This window comes from Miniopterus natalensis, chromosome 3, assembly GCF_054644295.1.
Source record: "Miniopterus natalensis isolate mMinNat1 chromosome 3, mMinNat1.hap1, whole genome shotgun sequence".
In the NCBI taxonomy this organism is placed as follows: Eukaryota; Metazoa; Chordata; class Mammalia; order Chiroptera; family Miniopteridae; genus Miniopterus; species Miniopterus natalensis.
This window is the reverse complement of record NC_142083.1, coordinates 20,362,526-20,368,664: the sequence shown is the minus strand read 5'-3', so window position 1 is coordinate 20,368,664 and position 6,139 is coordinate 20,362,526.

Genomic DNA, 6,139 nt, shown 5'->3' with positions numbered 1-6,139 from the left:
AAAACAGCAGTTCTTAGTTGATCTCTACAGTCCTTTCCTGCTTGGAAGTTCCTATGGTTTTGCAGAACCCCTGTCATTTAATTGACACTATTGAAAGTTATCCCCTTGAAGCATTACAGTGACCTAGAAAAATGAACTCTGCCCTTTGTGTTGACAAGCAGACATGATGAGAGCCTGCAGCAGGCTGTGACTGATACTCCTAGAATTTCTGCTCCAGACTTCTGGCTCCAGTGGAGCTGTTCAGGGACGTACCTGGCTTTGTATGTTACCACTCGCCTTGCATCTCCTTACCCAATGTAATTGTTCCCACGTCCATCCAGGGTTGAAAGGAAGAACTCTTTCACAGGGACTCGCAACCTATGGCTCTGTGACATAGCAACCCATTATGTCTATCCTTGTGTTGGGGGGCAGGGCAGAGTGGGGCAAGAATTCTTTAGATAGAGGGGCAAGACCAAATTGTGAAAACAGGACATTTCAATACAATGAAAGGAAAAAGTAAAGAAGACCTATAAATAGTTGCTATTTTGGGAAAGGCATCAAAACAGAGGATTTTAAGGGAGGAGATACTGGGTGTTTTTGTTGTGTTTTGTTTCTAATTCTGTTGTAAATTGAATGTAACAAACTAATTAGAAGGAACTGCATACAGATTAGCACCACTTTTAAATGCCAGCAATAAATTGGAGGTGAACTGCCTGTGTGATGCCAACATTTAGTGTCTTTCTAACCTTATTTGTGTTAAATGATGAGAGAATTATAGCAAAAATTAAAACATATCCCCTTGTCTTTTTCTGATTTTAGAATGTTTCTCTCAAATTTTGGGCATGTGTGTCCATACTGAGGGGTTATATGAATATTAGTACAAGACTGAGTTTTCTTATTGTGGTAAAATATGCATAACGGAAAATTTACCATTTTAACCATTTTTAAATATACAGTGATGTGGCATTAAGTACCTTCACATTGTCATGCACCCGTCACCATCGCCCACCTCAGAACTTTGGTTATCTTCAAGACTGACTTCTTTGATACGAGGCACTTTTAATTCTCCTACCTGGTACCTGAATTTTTTCTCTTTAAAAATTTTTTTTAATTGCTTTTTTTTGGGGGGGGGGGGGGAGAGAAAGAGACAGATCAATTTGTTGTTCCACTTATTTTTTCATTCACTGGTTGATTCTTTATGTGCCCTGACCAGGGATCAAACCTGCAACCTTGGTGCATAGACAATGCTCTAACCAACTGAACTGCCTGGCCAGGGCTGTCCAACATGTTTAATCATAGCTAAAGGTAGCTTCTGATAAGAGATAAAAATCTTTATCTTTCCTACTTACCTACAACGATACAACTATTTCACAACAAACATCACTTTCAGTGTCTGTCACCTCATCTCTGCTCCTTTTTTAAGGGAGTCATAAATGTGTCTACTTGGAGTCACATAATGAAAGTTCCAGGGCATTCAAGCAGCCATTCAGGTCCCCGCCCCAGTTGTTAGTCTGCACCAGCTGCTTCTCTTCACCTATCCTTGGAGTCCTTTCCCATGAAGCTCAGTCCAACAGACGAGCCAGCCCCCAGAGGAAGTCTGTGTACAGTGGACAAAGGCCAGGACTTGATGGCTACTAGTAGTAGTTCCCAAGTTGCTTCCCAGATTTTGTCTTTGGGGATGGCAGTGATAACAAGAAATGGGGCCAGGAAAGTCTCAGACTTTTGTGCTCGCCCTTATAAATTTGTTGATGTGTGATAAGGCGCAATGGAGGAAAGTTATGCACTGTCCGTGAAGCATTCTGGCAATGCTGATTTCACCCTCACCCCACCTTTTCAAACATGTGGGTGAGCAAAACAAAACTAAAATGCTCTGCTGAAAGTTTTAACTACTGACCTCTATATGGTTCCATCTAGATGTTCTGCCTGAGGTCTTACAAGTTAGGAACAAATATTCTTTGTTTACAAATAGTCTATTTCAATGGAAAAATATTTCTGTACTTCAGGAATGCTTCTTAGAACACAGTTCTGGTTTAAATAAACTACTTATACAGAAATGGGTTTACAACCCATCTAGACTAAGCTAGAAGTCACTATAGTTCCAACTTACAGCTTCCTTCAGTGAAACCTTCAATTACAGCAGCCCCTCCCAAGTTCAAAAAAGAGCGTTCCTCTCCTTTGTTTCTCTGGACTTGCACACGGCTCACCATTAGAAGTGTGTCCTGAATTGTAATTCTTTGTTGTTCCTGAATAAATTCATTTTACTGGGAATATTTGGCTGTCTATTTGTTTAAGGTCAACACTTGCATAAAAGGTCTGCTCAGCAGAGAGGTCGTGGATCAGTTTACATTTGCAGTAGGATGCTACTTATTTGAGGAGGCTTTCCCAGATTTCTACATTCTCTTAGCAGAAATCAGCAAAGATCTCATTTTTATATCAGTTCTTTGTGCTTAGCAAAAATCTTCGTCATCACATTTTATTTCTTTACTAGATTTCAAGCTGCTGTGGGAAGAAGAGATGTAGGTCCTTATATCATTGTAACTATAACTGTTCCTACAAATATCGAGTTCTGAACTGCAAGTTTATAATGAGAGCCAAGTTCAGCTGTTACTTCTTGAAGAAACAAAAAATCTAATAATGTGATTTATTTCCCCCTGAAATTTATTTTTATTGATCTAGGACTTGAAGAGAGCAAGTTTTTGTTTGTTTTCGTTAATCCGCACTGGAGGACATTTTTTTCTATTGGTTTCTTTTAGAGAGAATGGAAGGGGTGGGGGAGAGAGAAAGGGAAACATCAATTTGAGAGAGACACAATGATTGGTTGCCTCCTGCAAGCACCCCAACCAGCGCCAGGGATCAAATTGCAACCCAGGTACACGCCCTTGATTTGGGATTGAACCCATGACCCTAGCCAGGGTGAAGGGAGCAAGTTTTTAGATGTAGTCCTGGAAGAGGAGCTTCCTGAAATTCATGATACCCTGACATAACAAATGTTAGCGGTCAAACCAAGTTTTGCTAACACTGTATATCTAGTGAGGTTACAATTAACCAAGGACATTGAGTTCACCCAGAAACAGGTTCTTAAACAAATATGGCTCATGAAAAATTATTTATGGGTTCACGAACTCCTAAGAATGAACAGAATCTTAGGATGTTTAGGGAACACACGTGCCGTGTTCCGCTGCCTGGGGAAGAGGCCTGACCCCAATCTGGACACTGCAGAGCCTCCTTGCAGGCCCCAAGTTGGAGACAGCAACGCAGGACCCAACATCAGGCCGGTGTGGCAAACAGGAAACAAGGGCATGGGCAGCCTGAATAGGAAAAGCCACTGCAGGAGCACTTGAGTCCACCTCAGATGTTTATCAAGGTTAGAAACAGAAGGACACGCCCAAGGTGCACAGCTGAAATCAGGAAAAACGAAGTCCTACATAAGATTATCACCAACACAGGAAAATACATTTTGGCAGGAGGTAGGATAGGAGGGAGTTCGTAAAGAACAGGCGGCATGTAATGGTCTCTTCTCCACCAGACCATTAACCCAGACACATCCATCACACCTCGGTTCCTGTCAGTCTTCACACCTGTGAAAGGCAAACGCCGTGCTTGGCCTTTGCCGGCCTCATAAATGGGCTGAAGACAGGCACAAGCTAAATGTCTATAATAAGGAAAAGTTTTGAGCAAATCCATTAATTCCAATCCTGTGTGGGTTTTTATTGTGAAAGACAAATGTTTACAAGCTTAAGTGGCTATTTTATGATTAGTATGAAATATTGCCTGAGTGTAAATCAGTCTTGCCAGAGATGCAAGAAATAAGAGTTCCTAACATACTTTGGGTTCTGTTCAAGCAGTTTGAGTTGTAAGGAGAGAAAACCACTTAAGTGAGTTTGCGAGGGAGAACCCCACAAAGTGACAGGGTGGGAAGTATGGCCAGGTCCGGAAGTTGCCTGAGACCTAGAGAGCCAAGAATTAAGGTTTCTAGCTGTTTCCCCTATGATCCACGTGAGAGATGGACTCACTGCTCAGTTCCCTGCCTCCCTCTGTACATGTTCTCTCTCTCCTTTCCTCTCTTTGTCTCTCTCCTCCTGTAGCCCCTACTTGTCTCCTTCCTGGCACACAAGGCAGCTCCTACCATTGAAGGAAACTGCACCTTAGTTCCCCTGCTCAGATTTCTGAGAAGTAGACTCTCATTGGCTCAGCCCTCCCATGGCCCTTGAACTACGTGCTCAACTCTAGCCAACCGTCTGTGGTCAGGGTCTGGGGGCCTGCAGCACAGATTCAAAGTTTCTGGGAAGCGGACATGAGCAAGACATGCCTCAGACCACACATAACGCGCGTGGAGATTTTTATAGCTCAAGTGCACACGCCAGTGACCTTCAGCGATGGATGAAGAGTCTAGTTCCTAATTAAGGTTAGCCATCATCCAGGCAGCACCCCCGCTGATGGAAATGTTAATGGGTTCACTGGAGAAGAGCAAAGGCAAGTGCCAGATGGCATTGAGGTAGCAGTCCCACGAGGTTGCCGTCCCACGAAGTTGCCCTCGGAGAAAAGTTACAGGTGCCCAGATTAATTCCCTTCGTGTGCAGGTTTGTTGCCGTTGGTCAACTGAATAGCCAAAAAGGTACACCTATGCTGTTTTTACAATGCAGACCGAAGTTCTGTGAGTTTTCCCGCAGCGTTTTGATAGAAAGGGAATTACAGTTCCCCCTTGTCCTCTAAATCTTACCTAGGTGCGTTTTCAGCCACGCTTTTGGCCTGCAGTTGGTCAGCTCCGTAAAGCATTCTGGCTCCAGTCCTCAAACTTCCTGTGGCAAAGGTGGATTTGGTATTGTCTGCTTCCTCCAGGTTCCATGACGGCTTCCTTAATGTGTTGTTCTCTTTGTGCCATGGGTGGTAAGTTCTGACCGGCAGTGGAAATTGGCTCCTCCACTCAGTAGCATAATAGGCACAAAGGTCAAATCTGATTGTCTGGAACCTCCTGCCCAGAATTCCCAACAGCTCCATTACGGGTTAGTTTTATGTTTACTGTAATGAGATATTGTTTTCCCCATGCCTATTATGATTTCTACAGGATATTATATTTGTTAAAATACAGCATGGGGCCAAGGAACAGAGCAGAGTGCCCAAACCCTTAGAAGGTTAAACCTGGTGGTGGCTATCATCGGTCAGATTGCATTTGTGGTTTTCTAGACATTAAGTAAATAAAAACAATGGGAAACCTTTGGAAGACCTCATGGATACCAGAAAAGATAACTTGGAATTATAAATGAATAATACATTACATTTATTTCTGGACCAACCTGTGTTGGAGACTAATATTAAACTCCTATGTTTAAAGGTTATCAATGTAACTAAGCTAAGCCAACAGCAGTTTGGGCTTAAAAAATAAATACAGGGAAGATAAAATATTTCTTGCAAGTTAATGACCTAGCAAATGGGTAAATGTGTTAAATGGTGCTATAAAAATGACAGTAACAAGGCAAGCAGATGTAAAGCTTCATTCTAACCTCAGTTGAATATCAACATGGAAAGATGCAAGTGCTTTATAAAATAGTGTTGGTGCTGTACCCACAGTGACTTACTCCAACTTGGGGGGGGGGAAAGTAAATAAATATAGTGAAATAATTTCAAGTGGTTCCAAAGCCATCTCCCTCACTTTATACCTAAACCACCTCCAGATACTGATATTTTCAAAATCAATTGTGTTGAACAAGGAGCAGTGATGAAAAACTAACCAAAGGGTTGGTGTTTTTTTTTTCAAATAAATGGGGAAAAAAGTTTAGTTTTAAATCTGAACTAGAAAGGAATATCTCTCCATAAAACTATGTAAAGAGGTTTATACAGTAAAGGAAGCTATGCAAAGACACTTGATGAGGGACAACTCCTCAGAAGCAGAACAATGCTTCCGAGTTCCTATTTCTGGGCTGATGGCTCTCAAGGAGATGCATAGTCAGATTAATGCAGTCTTTAGTGCCAGTGTAACCCAACAGGGACCAGGGAGTTCAGCATCACTTATGTGGCAGGCCAGAAAACTGACAAATCCTTATGTATGCAGAGGATCGGGTATCACATGAATTACTGACCTTGTGATTAACGACCGACTGTCTGACAGCTGCTTTTCTTTACAGGAGTATTCTGTTTCTCAGCATGAGCCATATGTTTGATC